The sequence below is a fragment of the Ziziphus jujuba genome, chromosome 7, assembly GCF_031755915.1.
Source record: "Ziziphus jujuba cultivar Dongzao chromosome 7, ASM3175591v1".
Lineage (NCBI taxonomy): Eukaryota > Viridiplantae > Streptophyta > Magnoliopsida > Rosales > Rhamnaceae > Ziziphus > Ziziphus jujuba.
In genome coordinates this window covers 5,387,838-5,415,607 of record NC_083385.1, presented here as the reverse complement: position 1 = coordinate 5,415,607, position 27,770 = coordinate 5,387,838, and the positions used below count along the sequence as shown (strand labels likewise).

The following is a 27,770-nucleotide window of genomic DNA, read 5'->3' as shown; positions in this document are numbered from 1 at the left end:
CTTACCAAGTAAAGCTGTTCAAGCTTTTGCCACATTTGAGAAGTAGTACTTACATCATCGACTTGCCTTAGAACACTATCAGAGAGATGCAATATAATTGTGCTCATTGCAATCTCATCAATCTCATGCTTCTTTTCATCAGTAACATCAGCAGCATAAATTCCATCGATTGCCTTAGCCATCTTCATCTGCACCAGTACTACTCTCATTTTCTTGCGCCACAGCAAGAAATCTTCTTTGCCATTGAAAACATCAATTTCCAATTTTGTAGACATTCTTGACTTCTTAGAAAATTAAAAACCCTCACAAAGATGATTCTCACAGAAAATCCAAAAAACCAAGAACCAAGAACACTTAACCAAGCTATGATACAACTGATGGAAAAACAGAACAAACAAAACAACACAAATCTTATCGAGGTTCGGCCAAGATAGCCTACGTCCTCGTTGCTCCGGCGAGAGCTTCTGATCTCTTATTAATCTTGCAACAATCACAGAGAAAGCAACACTTTTACACAATCTGGTTTTCACACAGAAAACACAACCAAAACCCGAAGCCTCTTTCTACACCTTTCCTCTTTTGTATATACAATCTAATTCACTCAGAGATTTTTCACTAAGAAAAATGAACACAATAGAAGAAAATGTAGAATACAAATCTTGGAGCTCCTCTCTCTTTCTCAATCTTGAAGAAAAGCTGGTATTTCTGTTACTTGGCTTGAAGAGGAAGAGTTTTGCGTATATATATTGCATAATAGCTTCAAAACGATGTCGTCCAACTTATTATGAGGAATCACTTAGATTAAGACACTTAGCTTGCAGTTATTCAGCTATAATAGGGTTGAAAAGACCACTTTGTCCTTCTTTATTTCCAAGTAAATGAAACGATGTGTTTTGCACTTCTGCAACTTAACCATCGAGTCTAAGAAGTCACACCAGTTTAAATCCTCTCCAAGTGTTGACCGTACACACCAGAAACTTTGCAAGATTGAATTTGTGGATTAAATCTTCACAATAAATTATAATTATATGTCTAGGGTAGGGGTTAAAAAAAAAAAAAAAAAAGAAGATAAAAGGACCTGTGCATTGACCTATATGTACATTTTCCACGTCTCCATTTTCTTCCTCACTATCTCTTTAATCGGTCCCTTTTCTCTATCGATCGAACTCTAAAATTTGTCGAAAGTCTTCTTTTATATCTCTCCCTCTCAATGCAAGGTCCATAACTCTATTTCCTTTCATTTTTTTTTTAAATTACCTAACGGCTGAAAAATGTTGAGAAAAAAATTTCCCTTGTTTTTCCTCTTACTTTTATTTCTTTTGCTTGTTTTTACTCCCTATTTTTTTTCCCCCAGCCGTTTCCAATAACCAAACAAAGAGTAGTTAAGTAATTTCCAAATATTAATTATTTAGCTTTAAAAAAAGAAGTATACAAATACAATTGGAAGAAAGTTAAATTGTGAAAATTTTGAAAGCCACTTTTTAATTTCCAGCATTTCAGTGGTAGATACATAAAAATCAAGTAAAGTTCAAGTAAAAAAATGTCAGGACCCGTCCAAAATTCCTCACCGGAACCCTAGACAAGGCCTAATATTAGGGAAACCCTACCGGACCTTCAAATGGAAAATCCGGCAGAACCTCCCCTAAGGGTTGAACTTACCACAATTTTCCTACACTGAAAACACACTTCTAGAAACATCCCCTTATTCCTCCCACATTACTACAATTTAATTCCACAAATTTACAGTACTCTAAATGAATGACAGTAAATCAGTGCATAATTAATAACTAAATGTCCAATACAGTATACAGAGCATTATACAAATAAATGTAGAATTAATACAATGTCAGATGAAGCAATACAAGATGGAGAGGAAAAAGGAAGGAAATGCTTCTTGAACTTTTGGCAATGAGCTGAGACGTCGGGCTCGTCCCGGACGATCAACGTCTCCCAATCCTTGACCTAGGGGAACAGAATTTAAAAAATATGAATAAAAACAACATTAAATATATTCTTAATTTAAATACAATTGCAAAATATTTATTTTGAAATCCATGTTCTAATAACCATTTGATGCACCCACTATATACCAGTGTCGCCAACAGTATCCAGCGTCCTAAAGTACTGCCAGACAGGAGGTTAAAGAGAGAAACCGGCATACGGTCGCGTGGCGTCCCACCACGCCGTTGCAACAGGTGTCCCGGCCATGGGGGGCGGCCTACCCTCATCCGATGGCAACCACAGGACAACCCCATAAATCACCTGCGTGCTACTCACACCCACCTGTGCACTAATCAAATCCATGTACGCACTAATCACATCCATATACACAAAACACCAGTACGTGTATGGTGCATCTAAACATCATAAAATGAATATTTTTCAAAAACTCAAACTTCCATAAATATCACCAGATTTAGTCCATCCAATTAAACCCGTAAATTTTCACAATTCCTTTATAAATCATCGTCATAAATTCATCAAGTTCAAATCCATCAATTTGAATACCCAATTCTTCCAATGGCATAAGATCAAGCCATTAATATTTCCAACATAAATATTTTTGAAACACAATAATTTAAATCCATATTTTTCTCAAACTCTCAAAAATTAATTTAAATCAACATATCCTTAAAAACATATAAATTTCATATAAATAATTAAATTCCACAATTCCTTAATATATAATAAATTTAAAATAAATAATTCCCTTCAAATCCATAAAGTCCATCCATACCAAAGTAATATGAAATCACATAATTTCATCAGTATTAAAATCATATAACTATGCACAATAAATCTAATAATAAACATAACAATAAATTAAAGGAACTAAAACCACAATTCCTTTAATTCACAAATATATTTTTGGCACCAAAACACACATTGAAATTATCATAAATTGACAATATAAAATTAAAGAGTAATTTTATTAAATCACTAACACATAAAACATAATTTCCAAATAATCAATTAACACAAAATATATAATTAATCACCCAAAATAATTTTGAAAGTGAGTCACTCACCAGGAGCACGCAGTTAACTTAAGACCCTCCATGGGATCAATTCCGTGACGCACACGTGCTTCTAGAACAACAATTCACATGCAGTCAAATAAAATAATATTTTATTCGATCCGGTGCCCGGGGGGTTAAACACAAACGTTAACCAAAATTGACTAATAATATACCGAATCGAAGCTTGTGAGGCGGGGATTATGAATCTAGTCTTACTTCCCGGAGATCGGACCGGTGGTGGCCGGAATCTCACTGGAAAGCTCTCGGCTTTTAGAGCCTCAATTCTCCCAAACCATCTCGAATTGGAGGAAAAGGACACCGGATCTGGGTTCAGGGGGTCGAAATTAGTGGGGAGGGACCGGCGGTGCAACTGGGTACTTGCCGGAACTGGATTTTCCGGCGAGCCGCCAAATCTCACCGGAAACAGTCACCGCCGGTGGTGTGTCCGGTGGCTGGTGGCCGAGATTTTTGGTGGTTTTGTAGATTAAGGGGAGAGGGTTCCAACGGGACTAGCGATAAGGAAAACGGAGGCTGGACGGCGAGGAGATCTAGGTTTGAAGATTTTCAGCCCCTCGCCGGAAAATACTCCGATCCCAGCGCGTCGGAGGTCCGATAGCCATGAAATTTGGTGGGCTGGCCAAAAATGAGGAGGTGGTGAGGGGTGGCTGGCATGTGTCTCCTGAAAATGGCCGAAAATGGGTCAAACGGCAGTGGCCGGTGGTGGAGGGGAAAAATGGCTGTCGCCGGAAAACGATCCGATCCCGGCGCGTTACCGACCGGTTGGCCATGAGATTTGGGTGGCCGATCGAAATTGAGGAGGCGGAGGCAGTGGGGTGGCATGTGTGGCCCTCCAGTGGCCAAACGATGACCAACCGGTGGTGGTCGGTTTTTCTCCCCCTCTCTTTCTCTCTCCTCTTTCTTTCTCCTCCCCCCCCCCCCCCTCTCTTCTCTCCCACCTCACCTAAGAAAAACCACGGGGGTGCCACTGTGCACTCACAGGAATGGCTGAGATCGCGATACATGGTGTTTCACTGTTCACCGATTCAAAAATATAATAAAATATTACAATGTTCGGAAAACTTTGCAAGTTCGTAACTTTTTAACAGAATGTCGAAATTAAGCGTGCCGTTAGTCTATGAACTCATATCGATGATCACTTTACAACCATACAAGAGTCAACTCAAAATTCTACATAAATAAAAAGTCAACCCTCGGCACCTTTGGACAGTTCGAATCTTAACTTGTTTTGCTCATAACTTTCAAACCGTAACTCCGTTTTTGACGTGCTACTAGTCTATCAACTCATGACAATGTGTACTTCGTAACAGTACCTCGGTCAATGTGAAATTCCAACAGGAATAAAAAGTCAACATTTGACCCCTTCTCGGTCAACGACTGTCAAATCCGGTCAACCTTGGTCAAATTTGAAAAAGTTTCGGTGTACTTCGGGACGGGGTGTTACAAAAAAAAATGTAGCAATCACATGAGATATTGTAATATTCAATTTTGTTTTTTTTTTTGACATAATAGTTACCCAAAAAAAGGATAACTAATTACTCATGGTGAATAAAAATAAAACAGATCATTGAAATGATGTAGAACAAGAGATTAAGATTTTAAATGCAGGTGAAGAGAAGTTACGTGGTGACAATCTTACCGATTTTATTTTGATGACGTGCAATAATTATTAATTATACACAATAATAAAGAAAAAGAAAAAGGATACATATTATCGATAGACCTGATCACTTCAATCACTTCAATTTTGGTCAAGTTTGATCCTTAAATTATTTTTATCTACTTTTTAGCAATTTTGAGATGTGAAATGTACATGATGCAATATTTAAGAGTCTTGTGGGGTTCTGATATTGCAATTTCATTTTCCTTTTTCTTTTCATTACAGTAATTATATTACATATGCCATAAAACTACTAAAACCAGAGTGCACTAAAAAGGTCAACTTTGTTTGGTAATTTGTTCAGAATTTTTTTTTGACATATGCTAATTTATTCACTAATTTATATGACAAATAACATGATACATTAATAATTTTAAACTAATATAAACTAAATATTTATCCGTGAATCATTAAACAAATAAGTAAAATTCAACCGTAAAATTGTCAAGTAAAGTTGGCTCAATTGGTTACCCCTCACATATATACCAAGATATGGGAAAAATTGTTATAAATGATTAAAAAAATAATTCATAAAATTGATATTGTATAAAGTTGGTACAGTAATATTATATTGCTAAAAATATATGCCAACACATATGTAGGCTTCGGATTTACAATGGTGTTAGAGGTATTAAAAAGTTCACTAAATACTTTACCAAATAATAATATAGCAAATATGATGCGTCATTATTCTCTTGGTTCATAAATATATATTACCTATATATATAGATGAATGAACCCAATAAGAGATAATAAGTGTAATTAAATATCTAGCTTATAAAATGTTACATCATGTTGCCACATAATTTAATAAATTATTTGATATCTCTAGCATTACTGTTAGAAATATATTATCCATTCGATTGACAATACCTGTCCAAATAAGATTGGAAAGGAAAAACAAACAGAAAGGATCATAATAAGCTGAACTTAATTTGAAATTTGAAATTATGGTTTAATCCGCTAGTCATTTAACATATCATTTTTTAAACTGGAATTGGAACCTGATCTGACGATCGGCAAGATCTGGAGGTACAATAATTAGTCTTCTTCCTTGACTCATCATGCCTTTAATACTTTCACGTAACCCTGCAGAATTAAAGTTCCATATATACCCTTTAATTGCTTGGTCTGGTGAGCGATTCAATGTGTATGTGGATTGTGATCTGTAAACTAATTGTTGAAAAAAAACTTTAACAGAAGGTCAACTCAAAAATCAGTTTCTGGTGATTCTTCTATCCAGTACAGTAATATTTATGTCTATCTATTTTTTTTCCTTTCAAAAAAGATTGTATTCTTGATAAGGATTATTTTTAATTTCTATTTTTTTCCTGAGACACATCATCTAACAGATCTTTTAAAAGTAAGTTACTGTCTATAATTTCGACGTAACAAAAAAAATTTGCAATCCATAAAACCATTAGAGATGCTTTTAGAAGAAAAAGTGATGTGGTTTTTTTGAGGAATTAAAATTCAAAACTTAAACGCGTATGGTGAAAGCATATAAAGTTCATATATATATATATGTGTGTGTGTGTGTGTGTTTATATATAGTAATAATCTAGTATTATTGTAAGCAGTTAATATGTATCTAAATATATATATATATAAACAGTTAATACGAATATAAAAATACTAAGAATAACTATTATATTAAAAAATAATAATAACTACACATAATGCAAAACATAATTTTCTATTCTTACTGGAGATCATTTATTAAACCAAAAAATTATTTTACAATTTTAAAGTAAATAATTAATTATTTTATTAAATATATATAAAATGAAGGATAGGTTTGTGATCAGTGAAAAATGGATAAAAGATAATATATATATATAATTATAGTGTTGGCTTCCTGTATGTTTTCACAGGGAAAAAATAAACAGAGAAATGGAGAAAGCCGGAAAGTAAAATTGGGTAAGCTCCCTCCCATCCCATAAGGTGCAAGAGAGAAACATTGACTTCCTCTCAGTCCTCCCCTTCACAAACACTTTCTTTCTCTTTCCTCTTCCCTTATCTTTGAAATGACCCATTGTCTCTCTCCGATCTCAAGGATCATTGCCCCTTCTGTCTAGTTTATCCAAACAATAAATTCAAAAATCCATTTTCCTAGAATTTCAATCCAATAGCCTTTGAAGCTATTCAATTAATTTTGAAAGATATAGTTATTCCATAGCTTGAAGATATTATAAACATTGAAAGAGATCATTCTCCTCTTTGAAAGTTTGTGATGCAGTAAAATTCTAGTGAAAAAGTTTAAAGTACTTTTTCCCCAAAAACAAAACCAAAAAAAAAAAAATCTATATACATAATTATGTTTAAATAATATCTACTAATAAATTAATAAACTTTAATTAAATACATATAATGAGTCAAATATACTGGACTTTAGAGATCATGAAAATCATTTGACTTTCATATGACATCCATATTGATCTTAGATTAAATGGGTTAAGAAGTGAACGATTAAGGTTAAAAGTCAAGCATATATAGACAAGAAGAAAATAGACAAAGGATCTTGGTCTGGTTAGATCTAGGTTGGATCCTCTCCTTTTTTTTTTTTCCTTTTTTTTTTTTCATACTTGTCCATATTTGATTTTGAATCTTAATCATTAATTATCAATTAAATGGATACAGTGAAACTATTTTATCAATAAAATTTTTAAATAAATAAATAAAATTTAAACATGTTCAAACATGTTTGAAATGTTGAAAGCAAACATAAAAAAGTACACAAGAGAAACAAGCAGAAGATCCAGGTTTGAGGATTCTCAGAAATATGATTAGGAAGAAAAACGCCTAGCTGTATGTGAAGTCCCACATCGGTTGGAAAAGGAAACGAAACACACCTTATAAGATGGTGTGGATACCTTTCCCGTATGACGCGTTTTAACAAAACCTTGAGGGTTAGGTTGTAAGAGGATTCCCCATGCCCAAAGAGGACAACATCGCATGCGGGTGGTCTGGACTGTTACAGATGGTATCAGAGCCAGTACCCGGATCGATGTACCAGCGAGGACGTTGGGCCCCAAGGAGGGAGGATTGTGAAGTCCCACATCGGTTGGCCCCAAGAGGGGAGGATTGTGAAGTCCCACATCGGTTGGAAAGGGAAACAAAGTATACCATATAAATGGGTGTGGATACCTTTCCCGTGGGCCCCAAGGAGGGAGGATTGTGAAGTCCCACATCGGTTGGCCCCAAGAGGGGAGGATTGTGAAGTCCCACATCGGTTGGAAAGGGAAACAAAGTATACCATATAAATGGGTGTGGATACCTTTCCCGTATGACGCGCTTTGACAAAACCTTGAAAGCTGGGTTATAAGAGGATTCCCCAGGCCCAAAGAGGACAATATTGGACGCGGATAGTCTGGGCTGTCACATATAAATATTTATATATAGTTTTGCTATAAAAAAAACTAAGTTCATTATGTAAGATTAGAACCTATAGACATGTTGGTTTATTCTATAGGAGAGACAAGTTTATTCTATTGACATCATTTAAGGAATGTCGGTTTTACTTTAGGAGAGACAAGTTTATTCTATAGACATGTTGCATGACAAGTGTCACCTTTGGAGTAAAACTAGCTCTTCTACAATAATGTTTGGCAATAGATTCTTACCTTTGGAAATGAGCCTGATCATTGATATATAGCAAAATGCAAGGAGAGTGTAACTGCAATAGATAATTTAAATATATATATATATATATATATATATATATATTATATATAAGTGCTATGCATTCGTAAACCCTAAATAAATAATAATAACAACATGTAATGAAATTTAAAAAAAAAAACTTGTTTATATATTAAAACCATTTCAACACTATTTATTTTGGATTTATTATCAGAACTTGGGATCTTGAAAAATCTTAGAATTCGTACTTTGAACGTCCAATGCATCTTGTTAGCATTAATCTAGTTGATAAAATCGACCTGTGCAGTGATATTTGAAAACTTATTTAAGAATTTTATTGTTAATAAGTATATTTAAATCTTCTTTTTTTCAATATATATTAATTGAAGTGATATAATTTTATAGCGTACTAAAGTGTAATTTTTTCTTATATAAAAGATGTGTAATGATCTTGTGTTAACAATCGTGTCATATGTTACCAAAGGATATTTAACAATTTGAGCAAACTTTTATAATATCATCGTTGTTGAAGTCACTATTTAAAGGATGACGATTTTCTTTTTATCTAAGCTTATTTAAGCTTTTAAGGATTGAATAATATATGATCAATAAGCAATTGTATTGTTAAGATTATTTCTCTCCCCCAATTAAATTAAAAGACTTCATATTTTGTAATAGATATGTCTAACAACTGCATTAATTATCTTTAAAAAAGCATTAGTTATATCCATTTTAATGCAACTTTTATTTATTTCTTTGAAAGATTGATGAATCCTTTTATTTTATTTTATTTTATTTTTGCAAGAAATGATGAATCACATAATATATTAAAGATTCCAAAATTATTAAAAGAATGTAGAACACGTAATCTTCTTACCCATACTGATTGCATCCAAAAGATTTGTTCGAGATTGTCTTTTATTTGCACATATTTTTCGAAAAAGGAAGTTTATTCCGTAATAATTTTCCCCGAGGTATATGGTCCCAAAAGAGATGGAAACAGCTATTAGATTTTCTTTTAAAAAAAAAAAAAAAATTTTCCAGATATTTCAATTACTGCAGCAAGATTTAAAAAAAGAAAAAACCTGCAATTCTTTTGGGTAAAAAATATATTTAGTAAAATTTAAAATAATTTATATCTTCCAACACAGAACTTTTTTCAAGGCTATTCAGATCCTCTCTATTTTCTTTAGCTATTTTTGTATATTAAAAAACTTTAGAAAATTCATTTTGAGGTTGAGAAGTACCAAACTTTAAAAGAAAACTAATTCCAAAAATTTAGCTTCTCAGGAATTAGTTTAATAGAAATCAAATTTTCTTTTGTTATGTTTGATAATTAATGAAAAAGTTAAAATATATAAGTAACCAAATTTATTTTATAAAATAAATTAAAAAAAATATGTATTTTGAAAAAAATCCTAAAATTATTGTTTTGAAATTTCAAACTGGCACCTACTTTTTTACATACTTTTGCATTGAAAGTTGATTTGCTTGGCCTAACTTCAAATAAATATTAAAATAAAAAAAGTATTTCTTTTTCAAAAAAATTAAATTCTCATTGACTTTATTATTCATTGACAATACCTAAAAGCCCATTTCATAAAACATAACATGAGTAATAAATGGACATAACCGTTGAAAGATTATATCATGAAAGTAGATTATTTTTATTAAGAATTGAAAGAAGTTCCATCCTATCGTAAAGGATCCATAAGCCCCCTGGGACCTTCCTCTAACAAATGAACTTAGAATTACGAGACACCATATACTGTTCTAATGCATGAACCACCCTGTTAGTGTCTTGAGAAGAAAAAACACATTTAAAAGCAGGATAGGTAGAAATCAAATGCTTTATTCGAGCACTGTTGTAACACCCCGTCCCGAATCATGTCGGAATTTTTTTGCACGTTGATCGAGGTTGACCGTTGACTGAAGGGGTCAAAAGTTGACTTTTTGACCCGGTTGGAATACTAGGTTGACTGAGGTACCGTTAAAAAGTACACGTTGGCACGAGTTCGTAGACTGGTAGCACGTCGAAAACGGAGCTACGGTTTGAAAGTTATGGACGAAACAAGTTGCGGTCCAAACTGTCCAAGGGGTGCCGGAGTTGAGCTTTGACCCGTACATGGTTGTGAAGTGCTCGTCGATACGAGTTCACAGACTAGCGGCACGCTCGAAACGGACATCTGGTTAAAAAGTTATGAACGCGTAAAATTTACCGGATACCGTAATATTTTAATGTTTTTGAGTCGATGAACAGTGAAATGCCACGTGTCAGCTTCTGATTGGTCCACGTGGCATGAACAGTGTCACACAAGGGTTTTTATTTGGTAAAAATCCTGGGGAAGAGAGAGAAAGAGAGAGAAAGAGAGAGAGGACTCGCCGGCCACCGGAATTTTTGCACTGTTCCGGCCGAGTTACTGTACACGCGCCGGCCAGCAAGCTTGCCCTCCTCATTTCCGGCAAAACCTCCAAATTTCACTGCGAACGGCCGCCGGACGCGCCCGGATCGGAGCTCCGAAGTTCGGCGGCGAGTTTTTCCCCTCCACTGCCGGCCACCGCAAATCGACCCTTTTCCGGCCATTTTCCGGCCACACGCGCCAGCTAGCCTCGATCCTCTCCTCAAGTCCGGCCAACCCACCAAAAATCACGGCCATCGGACCACCGACGCGCCGGGATCGGAGCGTTTTCCGGCAAGGGGCCGGAAATCTTCAAACCGTGATTTCTCCGCCGTCCGACCTCCATTTTGCTCACCGCCGGTCCCGTTGGGTTGCTCTCCTCGAGATCTACAAGTCTGCAAAATTTCACGACCAACGGCCACCGCACGCGCTGCTGCCGGCGACGGTTGCCCGTGACCGCGGCGGCTGCCGGAAATTACTGTTTCGGCGAGTACCCGAAATTCCGGCCAGCTCCAATCCGCAGTGTTCGACCTCCTGAATCCGAATCCGGCTTCCGTTTCCGCCAATTTGCGACGGTTTGGGAGAATTGCGAAGCCAAAACTCGAAAAGCTTTCCGGCGAGATTCCGACCCCGTCGGGTCCGATCACCGGGAAGTAAGACCGAATCTGTGATCAGCATCACTCGAGCTTCGATTCGGTATATAACCCGTAAATTCTAGATATCGTTTGTGTTTTGACCCCTCCAGGTACCGGGTATTATTTACCCGAATAAAATATTAATTTATTTACCTGTCTGTGAATTTTGTTCTAGGAGCACCGGTGAGTCGTAGAATTGATCCCGTAGTGGATCATGGGTTAATTGCGTGCTCCAGGTGAGTGACCCACCTTCAAATAAATTTTGGGAATTTAATTGTTGAATATATTATGTGTGATTTAAATATTTGGAATTTAATTTCTTGTGCCAAATATTTATTGGATTTATTGTGGAATTATTTATGAATTTATTGGATTTAAGAAAATGAGCATTTTACAAATTTATGCCATGTGAAATTATTTTATGGATTTGAGGATTTTGAAATTGGTGTGGTTTTAATATTAAATTGGGCATGATTTGATTTTTAAATATTTCAAGGAAAATATTTGGTTATGTTGGTGATTTCAATTTTTATAAAATATGCCCATGGAATATTATGAGATTTGATTATTATATTTCGAGAATTATTTATGCTATTGGGAAAATGCGGATATTTGAATTGATTGATTTGGGAGTTGGTGGATTTGAAAATCATGGAAATTATGGTATTGATTATAAAGAAATTGTGGAGAATTTCCCGGTTCAAGCGGATGGATTATGCCCGCTATGCTTATGAAAAATATGAAATTTGTTTTATAATTTAAATTTGCGGATTTTATAATTTTTAGATGCACCGTGCATGTACTGGTGTTCTGATTTTATGATATGGTATATGTGATATGGATATTGTGCACACGAATTGGCAAACTGGAATTGGATATTGTGCAAACTGGAATTGGAACCTGATCTGACGATCGGCAAGATCTGGAGGTACAATAATTAGTCTTCTTCCTTGACTCATCATGCCTTTAATACTTTCACGTAACCCTGCAGAATTAAAGTTCCATATATACCCTTTAATTGCTTGGTCTGGTGAGCGATTCAATGTGTATGTGGATTGTGATCTGTAAACTAATTGTTGAAAAAAAACTTTAACAGAAGGTCAACTCAAAAATCAGTTTCTGGTGATTCTTCAATCCAGTACAGTAATATTTATGTCTATCTTTTTTTTTCCTTTCAAAAAAGATTGTATTCTTGATAAGGATTATTTTTAATTTCTATTTTTTTTTTCTGAGACACATCATCTAACAGATTTTTAAAAGTAAATAACTGTCTATAATTTCGACGTAACAAAAAAAATTTGCACTCCATAAAACCATTGGAGATGCTTTTAGAAGAAAAATTGATGTGGTTTTTTTGAGCAATTAAAATTCAAAACTTAAACGCGTATGGTGAAAGCATATAAAGTTCATATATATATATGTGTGTGTGTGTGTGTGTGTGTCTTTATATATAGTAATAATCTAGTATTATTGTAAGCAGTTAATATGTATCTAAATATATATATATAAACAGTTAATACGAATATAAAAATACTAAGAATAACTATTATATTAAAAAATAATAATAACTACACATAATGCAAAACATAATTTTCTATTCTTACTGGAGATCATTTATTAAACCAAAAAATTATTTTACAATTTTAAAGTAAATAATTAATTATTTTATTAAATATATATAAAATGAAGGATAGGTTTGTGATCAGTGAAAAATGAATAAAAGATAATATATATATATAATTATAGTGTTGGCTTCCTGTATGTTTTCACAGGGAAAAAATAAACAGAGAAATGGAGAAAACCGGATAGTGTTGGATTGAATAATATATGATCAATAAGCAATTGTATTGTTAAGATTATTTCTCTCTCCCAATTAAATTAAAAGACTTCTTATTTTGTAATAGATATGTCTAACAACTGCATTAATTATCTTTAAAAAAGCATTAGTTATATCCATTTTAATGCAACTTTTATTTATTTCTTTGAAAGATTGATGAATCCTTTTATTTTATTTTATTTTATTTTTGCAAGAAATGATGAATCACATAATATATTAAAGATTCCAAAATTATTAAAAGAATGTAGAACACGTAATCTTCTTACCTATACTGATTGCATCCAAAAGATTTGTTCGAGATTGTTTTTTATTTGCACATATTTTTCGAAAAAGGAAGTTTATTCCGTAATAATTTTCCCCGAGGTATATGGTCCCAAAAGAGATGGAAACAGCTATTAGATTTTCTTTGAAAAAAAAAAAAATTTTTTTTCCAGATTTTTCAACTACTGCAGCAAGATTTAAAAAAAGAAAAAAACTGCAATTCTTTTGGGTAAAAAATATATTTAGTAAAATTTAAAATAATTTATATCTTCCAACACAGAACTTTTTTCAAGGCTATTCAGATCCTCTCTATTTTCTTTAGCTATTTTTGTATATTAAAAAACTTTAGAAAATTCATTTTGAGGTTGAGAAGTACCAAACTTTAAAAGAAAACTAATTCCAAAAATTTAGCTTCTCAGGAATTAGTTTAATAGAAATCAATTTTTCTTTTGTTATGTTTGATAATTAATGAAAAAGTTAAAATATATAAATAACCAAATTTATTTTATAAAATAAATTAAAAAAAAATATGTATTTTGAAAAAAATCCTAAAATTATTTTTTTGAAATTTCAAACTGGCACCTACTTTTTTACATACTTTTGCATTGAAAGTTGATTTGCTTGGCCTAACTTCAAATAAATATTAAAATAAAAAAAGTATTTCTTTTTCAAAAAAATTAAATTCTCATTGACTTTATTATTCATTGACAAGATCTAAAAGCCCATTTCATAAAACATAACATGAGTAATAAATGGACATAACCGTTGAAAGATTATATCATGAAAGTAGATTATTTTTATTAAGAATTGAAAGAAGTTCCATCCTATCGTAAAGGATCCATAAGCCACCTGGGACCTTCCTCTAACAAATGAACTTAGAATTACGAGACACCATATACTGTTCTAACGCGTGAACCACCTTGTTAGTGTCTTGAGAAGAAAAAACACATTTAAAAGCAGGATAGGTAGAAATCAAATGCCTTATTCGAGCACTGTAATAAAGCATTCCTTCACAAAATTAAGGATCAATTAAGTTATAAATCAGATAAATAGCTTGAGAAGTGTCAGTTTCCACTACATCAGAAGAGTCTCTTGTTCAATTATAGGCCTTTCATACCAAATAATCTTCCCTTACAGAAAAACATATAATGTGGAAAGATTTGTGACAGTAAAATATGAAAGATGTGTGACAATATTGTGTTGATGATAGCTAGTGTCATATCCCACCAAAGGATAATTGACAATTCAACCAACCTTTTAACTTTCCATGAATTGGGAGGTGAGACGAATAATGACATTGAGCTCCTATGGGACAGTCTATATAACAATGATTCAACACCTAATGCCAAAAATGCTATCTCCAATTTAAATGACATTACAATTTGTGAGATATGAGTGTCATGTGATGCCAAAATAACATTTAAAATTCAACTGAGACAGATTCCTAATTTTATTTAAAAAAAAAAAAGAAAAAAAAAAGAAGATAGACTCGAACTTTCCATTAAAAAAAAAAGAAAAAAAGAAAAAAGCTTTCTATGAGAAGTTCTAGATAAGAATGACTATTAATAATAATTCAATTTTTGATCCTCAATATGCCAAAAATCCTCTCTCCAATTTATCAAAAGAAAAAAATGAGATTACAATATACGAGATATAAGTATCATGTGATGCCAAAGTGACATTTAAAGTTCGACCGAGACAGATTCTTAATTTTTTTTTATTTGTTTAAAGAAAATAGATAGACTCCAAGTTTCCATGAAAAAATAAAATAAAATCCTTTCTATGGGATGGTCTAGATAACAATGACAATTAATGATAATTCAATCTTAGATCTTGAATTCAACACCTGATGCCAAAAATCCTATCTTCAATTTATCAAAAGGAAAAATGACATTACAATATGTGGGACATGAGTGTCATGTGATGTTGAAAAGAAGAATAAAAAGTGTTGTTGAATATCACTTTTAAATTATTTATTTTAAAATATTCTCTTTATAGTTAAAATTACATTTCCAATTTTAAAAATTTTTTTGAAAATGCTCTTATAATTAATAAATGATGATAATTTATTGAATAACTTTTTTCGTTTTGTCAATCAACAATGCTAGAGTTACTAAAATATTTACTAAATTTATTTATCAATTAATATGACAAATAATTTAGTAATACTTAATTTTTTTTAGTTTACTTATCTATTTAATAATTTATTTTTTATATATAAATTATATAAATATACCAACTAATAATATTTTAATACCTATTATTTCATAAATAAATTTAATAAATATTTTGACACATTTAACATTACTGTTTATTAATACTCATGGGTCATGGCAACCATAATTAAACATTAATAGAACAAAGGCATGTAAAGAAATGAGGTTGAGAAGTGTCAAACTTTAAAAGAAAGCTAATTCTAAAAATTTAGTTTCTGAGAAATTAATTTAATGGAAATCAAATTTTCCCTTGTTATGTTTGATAATTAATGAAAAAGTTAGAATACATAAGTAACTAAATTTATTTTATATAATAAATTAAAGGTAAATTTGAATTTTTAAAAATTTTTAAAATTATTTTTTTGAAAATTTCAAAATAACACCTACTTTCTCAAATACTTTTCCATGGGAATTTAATTTGCTTGGCCTATCTTCAAATAAATATTAAAATAAAAAATTTTATTTCTTTTTAAAAAAAATTAAAAAAATCCCCACTGACTTTATTATTTATTAACGAAAGTCAATTTCATAAAACATAACAAGAGTAATAAATGAACATAACAGTTGAAAGATTAAATCATGAAAGTAGATTATTTTTATTAGGAAGTGAAAGAAGTTCCATCCTATCGTAAAGGATCCATAAGCCACCTGGGACCTTCCTCTAACAAACGACCTCAGAATTACGAGACACCATATATTGTGCTAACGCATGAACCACTTTGTTAGTGTCTTGTGGAGAAAAAACGCATTTAAAAGCAGGATAGGTAGAAATCAAATGCCTTATTCGAACTGTAATAAAGCATTCCTCCAACAAATTAAGGATCAGATGAGTTATAAATCAGATAAGTAGCTTGAGAAGTGTCAGTTTCCACTACATCAGAAGAGTCTTTCGTCCAATTGTAGGCCTTTTATACCAAATAATCTTCCCTTATAGAAAAACATATAATGTGGAAAGATTTGTGACAATAAAATATGAAAGATGTGTGACGATCTTGTGTTGACGATATTGTGAGATCCCACATCGATTGGAGAGGGGAACGAAGCATGCCTTAAAAAAGAGGGTATGCATACATTTCCCTTGCGACGCGTTTTGACAAAACCGTGCAGGCTGGGCCCAAAGCGGACAATATCGCATGTGGATGGTCTGGGCTGTTACAGATGGTATCAGAACTAGTACCCAAATCGGTGTGCCAGCGAGGACGCTGGGCCCCAAAAAAGGAAGATTGTGAGATCCCACATCGGTTAGAAAGAGGAACGAAGCATGCCCTAAAAAAGAGGGTGTGGATACCTTTCCTTTGTGACGCGTTTTGATAAAATCGTGCGGGCTGGGCCCAAAGAGGACAATATCACATGCGAATGGTATGGGCTATTACAATAGTGTCATATCCCACCAAAGGATAATTGACAATTCGACCAACCTTTTAACTTTCCATGAATTGACATTACAATTTGTGAGACATGAGTGTCATGTGATGCCAAAATGACATTTAAAATTCGACTGAGACAGATTTCTAATTTTACTTAAAAAAAAAAAAAGAGATAGACTCGATCTTTCCATTAAAAAAAATATATATATATATATATATATAAAAGGCTTTCTATGAGAAGTTCTAGATAACAATAACTATTAATGATAATTCAATTTTTGATCATGAATATGCCAAAAATCCTCTCTCCAATTTATCAAAAGAAAAAATGACATTCAATATACGAGACATAAGTATCATGTGATGCCAAAATGACATTTAAAATTCGAGTGAGACAGATTCTTAATTTTTTTTTTTTTTTTTTGTTTAAAGAAAAGAGACAGACTCCAAGTTTCCATTAAAAAAAAAAAGCCTTTCTATGGGATGGTCTAGATAACAATAACAATTAATGATAATTCAATCTTAGATCCTGAATTCAACACTTGATGCCAAAAATCCTCTCTCCAATTTATCAAAAGGAAAAATGACATTACAATAAGTGGGACATAAGTGTCATGTGATGCTGAAAAGATGAATAAAGAGTGTCGTTGAATATCACTTTTAAATTTTATTATTTATTTTAAAAGTTAGTCTTTATAATTGAAATTATGTTTTTGATTTTAAAAAGTCATTTGAAAATGCTTGGTCTTTATAATTGAAATTATGTTTTTGATTTTAAAAAGTCATTTGAAAATGCTTTTATAATTAATAAATGATGATAATTAATTGAGTAACTTTTTTCTTTATGTTAATCAATAATACTAGAGTTACTAAAATGTTTATTAAATTTATTTACCAAATGATATGATAAATAATTTAGTAATATTTAATTTTTTTATTTACTTATCTATTTAATAATTTATTTTTTATATTTAAATTATATAAATATACTAACTAATAATATTTTAATATCTATCATTTCATAAATAAATTTAATAAATATTTTGACATATTTAACATTACTGTTTATTAACACTCATGGCAACTATAATTAAACATTAATAAACCAAGGCATGTGAAGAAGTAAGGGTAAAAATGGAAAATAACAAGGAAGAAGAAAGAGACAATCGGTCATGCAAGGAAAATAAGCTGGCAACATTAAATGTTAGAATTAAGTTAGATGGCTATCTTTGGATTAACCTACACATGCTAAAATGCACAATGTGAGTTATTGGAAAGCTGAGTTTGTTTTTATGTTATTTCTACCGTCCAATTCTCGTTGTTTGGGGGATTATTTTCTCACAACATGAAAGGTAATTCAAAGAAATTATAGAATGGATTTATGCCTATATCTAGATTTGGAATAAATGGAAATTTTATTGATAAGACATTTTCATTTGTAGCCAATATCTTATTGCAAATAATTCCGACAACTTTGGAAGAGAAAGAGGCATTCACCTGTTCCGGAGATGGTGCGATTTGATTGCTTTTCTTATTTATTATTATTTTCTTTCTTATTTAGTTATTATATTAGTTATTATATTAAAGTGTGAATTGAGTTCTAAAGCCAATTTAAAACCTATGTAGATATTTTTAAAATTTTTATAGAAATTTACAAAAATAATAATAATAATAATAAAAATTATAAAAATTTTGAAAATTAGGATGGAAATTATAATTTTTTTAATCAAATCGTGAAGGATTTGATGTGAATATGATAAAAGAAATTTCCATGAAAATTATGGAGAAATATAAAACATTTCAGTGGATATTATGAAAATTATATTTATTTTCCTTTAAAAACTGTCTTTCTTTTGATGTGTTTAAAAATAGAAATTTTACGAAAAATTTTGATATTTTAAAATATGATTATGATGAATTTGATAATTCTATTATTATTTATATGTATGTATTTCTAAACAAGGGGAAGCTTACATAGGCAATAATGACTAGGCATCCTGTATATTTGTCTTTCTTTTTTTTTTTTTTTAATTATATCCGTTTCTAGTTAAGAACTAAATTTTGTTTTGATGTGTTTGAAAAATAAAATTTCGTGAAAATTTTTAATATGTTAAAGAATGATTATAATGAATTTGATAATTCTATTATTATTTATATGTATGTAGGCAGCTATAGCCTCCTAAACAATGGGAAGCTTATATAGGCAATAATGGCTAGGCATCCTGTATTTTTCTCTATTTTTTTTTCTTTTTTTTCTTTCACTTTTTCCATATATGTTACATATGTTTTATATTAAAAAAGAGGGTTTCGAACTGCGCTTAAGGAAGCAGTTCGATTGTTGCCGCAGGAACCATTTATTCCATGTTCAAAAATGTGTTTACAGCCTGCTTATGTAACACAAAGGGAAAAAAAAATGTGAAAAAAAGTTGAAAATAGGATGTATACTTATAAATCATTTGAAATTTTGAAGGTATAAGAAATTGGTGGTGGTTCAAATCAATGCCATGATTTAACTAATAATAACGTTATCTTATTTCACCCACGTTGATGCATGTGATGTTATATTGTTTGCGCCAAGATGATATAAATGATGCTATGGAAACTTCTTTCAAAGATAAAATTGCTATGCGAGAAATAACAAAATAAGACAATCTGTGCGTTTCATTTCCGATGACACCAGAGAGAGAAAAGAAAAAGGAAAAGACTTTTAAACTTGTAGTCCACGCTCCAAAGATAGTGGAGCATATACATAGTTCAAAACTTAGGCATGGAATTTTTCTATCAAAAAAAAAAAATAAAAAAGAAAGTTAGGCGTGGAATATTTCAGCAAAGTTGGCATCATAGGGCACAGGGTTTATGCTGGATCGTCGCATGCATGTCTCAATTGTTGTACTGTCAAAATTTTTATTTTTTATTTTTAAAACAATTGTGCAGATGCCTCCTAAATTATATAGTATTTGATATTTTAATCTCTGAGTTTTTTTTTTTTTTTTTTTGCACTTAATTCTTAAACTCAGATTTCTTCTGTAGACATAGTCTTTAAGCTTTTTTTTTTTTTTTTTTTTGGGGTCCCTTTCCTGACCATTTTGAACGATGCATGTCAAGAAAAAAAATTAAGGGGTTACTTAGTCTTTTCATTTTTTAAATAAAATTTAAAGGCTAAAATGTTGAATTTGATATAATTTAAAGGTATTTAAAAAAGTTATATTAAACCGACACTAAAATTTGGATTTTTTTTTTAAAAACAGCTTAAAACTTATTAGCTGCCACTAAACACTTTGTATTTTTTTTGCAAAAAGAGCTTTTGGCTCTAAATAGAGCTTTTTGATAAAAAAGAAAAAAAACTATACGAAACATATATAATTTAGTCCACGTGTATGAAGCACTTAAGACAGATAAAACCATTCGTAGAATGAGCCAACAACTTAATTAATGGACCATTAAATTCAAGAACCAATAAGAAAGAGAAAGTAATAAAGTTAGATGACAAAGCGATAAGGTTAGATTTAGACTTTGATGGAATAAATGTGCCTTACTTACTTGTGGATCCCATAACTAGACATGAGTAAAATGCACCTTGTATCCGTCCCATCAAAATTTTTTCTAGATTGTTGGAAAGAAAACATCTAATTTGATTACCAAGAAAAAGGAATTTAGTTTCAAAATTTTATCTATATTTCCATGTGTTTTCAACTTAATTTATGCTGCGAAATTTATCAATATTCAATTAGGCTTGGGGTCACGACCCTAATAATTTGTCCTTTGCTAAATTATTTTTCATTTTACAAAAAAAAAAAAAGTAATATTTTCTAAAATTGATAAATTTAGAAAAAAGTTTTGCCGTGAAATTGATTTCTAAGAATTAATTATCGAAACTAATTTTCAAAAATCTGGTTCCTTGATTTGTGGCAATTCCCAAACATAAAGTTATGAGCTCTTAAAAAAATAAATAATAATAATAATAATAATAATAATAATAATGTCGCATTCACATGAGTCTAACTCGAACTGGTCGAAGACCGAGACATGCACCTATGTTAGGAGAAATGAACTGACGGACAATCACTTGTTGACACAGTGTCATGTATTGCTAAAAGGAGGTTTAATGGTCAAACGTGATTCACCTTACTCGTGTCGTTCCGGGGGGACCGGGGGGTTGGTTTGGGGTGGGGGGGCGGGGGGAACAAATAATTGAGGTGTAATAAAGGACATGTCATCTGCATTCTTGCATCGTATTGCTTTTCTCGTTTGTAATTATTATATGAAATACTCCATCTTAAAGTAATTGTATGAAAGAAAAAAAGAAAAAATTAATTTTGCGGCCAATAGCTTTTTTTTTTCCCCTCTATATTATTGAAAATATAATTAAGGCAATGAAAGATAAATTAATTGAGATTTTGGTCATTTATTAATTCCACCTAAATGCATGCATTCCAAATCTATCAATAAAAAAAAAATAAAAAATAAAAATTGAAATATTACATGTATGGAAATATTTACTAAATTTATTTACCAAACGGTATATATTAAAATATTATTAATTGATATATATATATTATTTAACTATGAAAAAATAAATCTTTGAATAGACAAATGAGTTAAAAAAATAAAATAACTAAATGTTACCATATAATTTGCCATATCATTTCTTAAATAAATTTGATAAATATTTTAATAATTTTAGAATTATTATTATTTTTTTAAATGAATTTATATGTTTTAGTTTTGAATAGTAAAACATATTTAAATAATGTAAAATTACCGTGTCATAACTGTATGCATATAAATTTAGAACTCTATTATTTTCTATAACCAACTTATTTAAGCTCTGTTTAGCGTAATTTATAACTTTTTGAAGAAGGCTTCTTATTTTAAGGCTCAAAAGTGGCTTACGAGAATATATAGACATTTTTGTGAAAGTATTTCATGGTATATGCGACTCATAAACGAAATAATGGAATTTTGCTATAGTTTGTGTTTAAGGGCTATAATAAATTTTTTTAACAGGCTAACAGCTCCACCAATCCAGTTCATAAGCAGGAGATGCATTAAAGATAATAATTAACTTTCATAAACCAAAATTTTGGTTTATATCCAAAATATTCAACAAGTTATTGATTTTTTTTTTTATTTTTTGCAAATTAAGATATTGATTTTTATCCATACGAGTCTGACCACATAATATTATTAATTTCTACATATACGAAACAAGTTTACTATTCTTCCTATGCTTTTCTTTTCTTTTATAAATTGAATAATTTTAAGAAATAAATAAAATAAAGGGCATGATATGATTCCTATAAGCAAGTTGAATATGTTAATAAATTGATCTTATGGAAATTGATAAGCAATGAAAATACATTGTTTGAAAATTGATTAAATAGATTTAAAAAATGATTAAATACATTTTGTATCACTGAACTATTACATATTTTGTATTTTATTCCTAAAGTTTAAAAAGTATCACATTGCTTTTTGAACTATTTTTTTAATGTCATTTTAGTAGTATTCTTCAAATTTTCCAATAAATTTAACAAAATTAGCTTATAAACAATAGTTAAAGATGAAACTAAAATTATTTCCAATAGGATATATTACATAAACACATCTCTAGTTTAGCTTGTTTTAAACACATCTTTAGTTTAACTTGTTTTTTATATGCATCTTCTATTTTCTAGTAAATGCAGATATTTTATCTGTAGGTTTTAAGTATTTTTCAGAACGTTGAATATTTGCTTAGAAAGTTGTGGCTTTGCCACAAGGCACTAGTATAAGATTTACCACCGTATCAATGGTTATCACATATGCTATTATATAACTAGTAAATCACTTTTTTGCATTATCACCTATATATGTTAATGAAATAACATATGTTTTTTTCTGTTTTTTTCTTATTTTGATGGTTTATATTTGGTAATGAACAACATTTTTTATTGCTGAGAAAAGATAAAATGAAAGGATGCTTTTTTTTTTTTTTTTTTTTTGGGGGGGGGGGGGGGGGGGGGGGGGGGGGAGAGGGAGAGGAATATGATAACGAAGGAAGTTGCCAATCTTAACTAATTGGCATGATTCCATTTTGTTTTTTGGTAAATTAATTGTCATGATTCTATTGGCTGGGCTTATTAGTGTAGTGGTACGCCTGGCCTAGTAAATATTTTCTCTTTGTATAGATCCTTGTTCATAGAAGCAGGAGGACGGTGCCAGGAAAGGGCTGTGCCTCTGTCTTTTACCATTTCGTTTCTATAAATAACTTCCCAATTCCCACTATCACTACCACTTTCACTCATCACATCGACTTGCGGCAGGAAAGCAAGTCAGTGAAACGATAGCAAGCCAGTTCCCTCCTTGCGGCATCAAAGGACTCCCCACTTTGCTTCCAAAGTCGGTCAGTCATCTTATCTACCATGAAATTTCTCTTAGTTTTTATTTACTTATTTATTTTTCTCTTGTCCAATTTCATGGACTATTTGATGTTTATGGCTTCGATCAACATATCTTTGATTGATTTTTTTTTTCCCCCCCTTTGACACGTATGCTTTGTTTTTGTTCCTTTTATTATTAGTTGTATCATCTTAATGTACTGTTTTCAACTAAAAAAAAAAAAAAGAAAAAAATGAAAAATCTAAATGCAGTGACAAAAATTAACGTTAGAATTTTTGGTTTCTATGAATTTTATTTACTGGGTGAAGACTTTTAATCGGGCCATGAGTTCGATCTCATCAGGCTACAACTTTAGAACAGAGATGAATCGGGGCTGGCCGTAAGGAGAAAAACCAGTAAAACCATTGTACTTGTCCATATGGTACGATGGTCAACTGACATCGCGGCACATGTGACACGTCCCTCTTAATTAAGAATAAAAAAGGGCAAAAAAAAAAGTATATGGAGTGAAAAGGGAATAGAAAAGATGGTAGTGCTTCTTTTTATTTTTTTAATTAAAAAATTACAAGAGACCACATGTCAAAATGTTGGACTTCGTACCATGTATTGTGGCCTATTAAAGTTTTTCGCTTTTCTGACGGCATTTCCAATTTGTGAATTGCCACAAATTTTTTAGGACATAATGTTAGATGGTTATTTAAAAATATTTTTCAATGAAATTGTCCAAAATTTGTGTGAAGCTGATATGATTGAAAAAACAAAGTGAAAGGGTGACAGTCATGGCGGACCCACATGAACATGCCTCCTCAAAATTTTTTTTTCTTTCGTAATATTTTATTTTTTGTCCTTACTAGAGTGTAAATGTAGGAATGCACCTATCCCTTTCTCCTCACACTAGAGTGTTATCCAAATTTTAAATTTTTTTCATTTCTCTTCTTGATTTTAATACTACATATATATTTTTTTTCATTTAGATATGCATATGTATATTGTTCATCTACCATTTATCTCCAATTAAAATTATTTTATATAATATAATGCTTATCTACAAATTCATAGTAATATAAGAGTTTGTTTCTTTGAGTGGAATAATATAATAGTTATTTAATTAATATTTTCTAACAAATACTATTTTTAATACAATTAGTTAGTAAAATAAATAAATAAAAACGACCATATGTTTTTTTTTAATTATTTTGGTTAATTAATTCCTAAGAAAATCAAAATACATAATTTGTTTCCTTTGTCTCAAAGTGTTTATATATATATATATATATATATATATTAATAATTTGTAGGATCAACATTCTTACCACATCTAAGCTTTTAAAAATATAATGATATATGGTAGCTATATTTAAATTGTCAAGATTTATTTATTCTTTTTATTCTTTTTTATTTACATAATCTAATTAATGACATGTACCAGCTAGTAAATTAAGGGCCAAGATTTATTCTTTTATTTATTTTTATTTTTTTCATTCTTTCTTTAACTTAAAGAATTTTTAATTTTTAGAAAACTTGTCTTAATTAATTGGGATTCTCTAACTATTTGATTATTTCATTTTATTTTTATTTTTTATATTTCATGTGAGTATTTTTCTAACATCAACATATTTGTACAAGAAAATTTATAGTTGAATACATCAAAATTTCATTAAAAAAGTATAGCTGCTGGAGACTTGTTTTACTTTCTTTTTTTTTTCCCCTTTTCTTTTCTTTCTGTTTGAGTTCTTAAAATTTTATATCAATGGATATCAATATTATGGTAAAAACTTCAACAATTATTTAACGTAATAAGTCTAAAAAAATTGTTTTATCGATTAATTAGTTACTTGTTCTTAGTTTTTTTTTTTTTTAAGCTAAAAACATGGCTATTATTACATAAAATGACTAAAAGCACAAACTACTCAAATCATAATACCCATGGTGCCTTTTTTTTTTTTTTTTTTTTAATGTGAAACCACAATGAAGAAGAAGCTAACAACCAAAAAAAATAAAATAAAATAAAACTTACAGTGGACTCAAGGAAAAACAAAAACAAAGAAAAAGATAAAAAAACAAAAAACTAGTTTAGTATATTAATTGTTTTGCTTGAATGAAAAAAATAAAATTGAAATCTTAAATATATATTAATTACAATCATTTAGTGCAAAAAAATCTTATTTAGAAGTTATGAAAACAAAAATAGGAAGAGTTCAATCTTAACCACATAGTTGTTGATTTGAAATATATCATCATATCCTCAAAAATTTAAGTAAAGGTTAGATGGTGAGAGAATTCTTATCCTTATTTGTAATGAACTTAATGTGATACAAAATCATATTTATTAGGAGCATTTCAATAGGAATGTAGATTATTAAAATAAATATGCCGTACAGGCAATATAAATTATGTTTTTAAAAAATTATTCTCCAATGGTGATATCTAAAATTAATATTAAGTTGATGTAATATAAACATTCTTAAAGTGAATGTCTGTTCCTGAACTCTATTAGACATTATAAAATTTCCTAATTTTTTTTTCTTTTCAAAGTTAATTTTTTCAAAAAATAATAAAAAATTAATAATATATATAATTAATTAATAGTCATAAATGGTTTTTGTGCATATTAACAATGAGAACAATTTTATATTTGACTATGCATTTGTGTTGTATATATTTAGATAATATTAATTTTTATACCGTATGATAAATAAATTATTTTTATTATTGGAGATGTTTTAAGTTTATCTAATTTATTTAAGCTAATGTAATGTAAGTTTAGATTAAAAACGGATTTTGATTTTCTCCTTATCTAAACTTGACCTAACCTTTTAATATGTTACGTGATGATTTATTAATTGAATTCACAAAGGTTTAGGAAAAAAATCTGATCTGATCAATCTTTTACAATTAAACGATCACAATGGCTGGCTCATATATATATATAGCTGGACAAAGAATAAAAAGTGTAGAACATATACACAGATATGGTTATATTTATTTTTATTTTATATTGTTGGACAAAGGAATATATCAAAAATTAATTAAAAATTATAGGAGAAAAGAGAGAAGCTTAAGCAATAATCCTTTACGCGTGTGAGGACAGAGACCACACCGTTCAGCTCACGACTCACTGCTATATGTAGGCACAAATTGTCATCTTTATTTATTTTTCTAAATCTGCATGTAAATAAATTCATAAGGAAAAAAAAAAAATGGGAACAAGCTCATGCTTTCAATTTAATTTATTTAATTATATGAAGTAACTGTGTTATTATTTAAAAAAAAAAATTGTCTAAAAAATGTGGAGAAAGAAATGGAAGAAGATTTCTGGTCAAAAAAACCATAAATTACTTTCATGGTAGAGGTATTTTTATCTAAAAATATATATTTCTATCAATGATTTATATATATATATATATTTGATCAAATATCAATGATTCATATGTTGATTCCAATGTTTAACCAAATATTTGAATCATTCCATCCTCCTTTTTATTCCACTCTCTTTTCCTTTCCATTCCATTAATTAATCTTGCAACTAAATAACATTTTATATTCTTCCAAATTTCAGGAATCATGAACAATAGATTATGTAAATATATATATTTTTTTGTTGGTCCATAAAATAAAGTTCTAGCTTTATATATCTAACATATGGTATCCCATGTTGTCTGTTTTCTCATTTATGGACTTCTTAAAGCTGGGGAAAGGGAAGTATGGAAGAAGAGAATGTTTCAAAGGACTTCACTAATAATCAGATCACAATCGACATTCCAGAGAAATCGTGATGTGATTCCGCCCGAGCCCGCTCCACCGATAACCCGCTGGGGTGCTGACTCGGCACGGATGAAAACTAGGCCAATCACAAGAGCTCATATTAAGAGATTTAAGGGCAACCTGGGAGTATTTATACAGAGGGTAATCAATCTCAACAGAGCTTGTCCATACTTGAAGATAGAAAGCCTATTCGAAGCATCCAAGTGGTGGAAGCTGATACGGACCCGGGTGACGGTTTTGGTACATTTTTGGAGTCCTAGAAGCATGAAATGGTTCCAATGATTTATGGGTTCAATACATATGCCTAATAGGTCATGGAATCAAGTTAAAGCAGCCTCAAATGCAATCAAAAAGGGCTTGTACGGACAGCTTCAACAATTTGGCCGAATTTGCTGTATTGCTTGCTGGCTTTACTGTATTTTACTGTATTAGCCTTTTCTTATTTTTCTAAGCATGGGCAACGTGTGGGCCTTCATATTCAGTTTATTTGGCATCCTACAAAGCATCTAGAAGCTTATTTGGAGCTCAATTTGGTCAAAGTCAACTTAGTCAAAAAACTAGTATTATAG

At 30.6% G+C, this 27,770-nt stretch overlaps 1 long non-coding RNA gene across 1 annotated transcript; it reads left to right on the top strand.

Moving 5' to 3' along the window:
• Positions 1 to 23,130: 23,130 nt before the first annotated feature.
• On the top strand, positions 23,131 to 24,198 carry LOC132804543 (uncharacterized). The gene is made up of 2 exons (XR_009639736.1): positions 23,131 to 23,440; positions 23,745 to 24,198. It is a non-coding gene; the product is annotated as an uncharacterized LOC132804543 (long non-coding RNA).
• Positions 24,199 to 27,770: the final 3,572 nt, after the last annotated feature.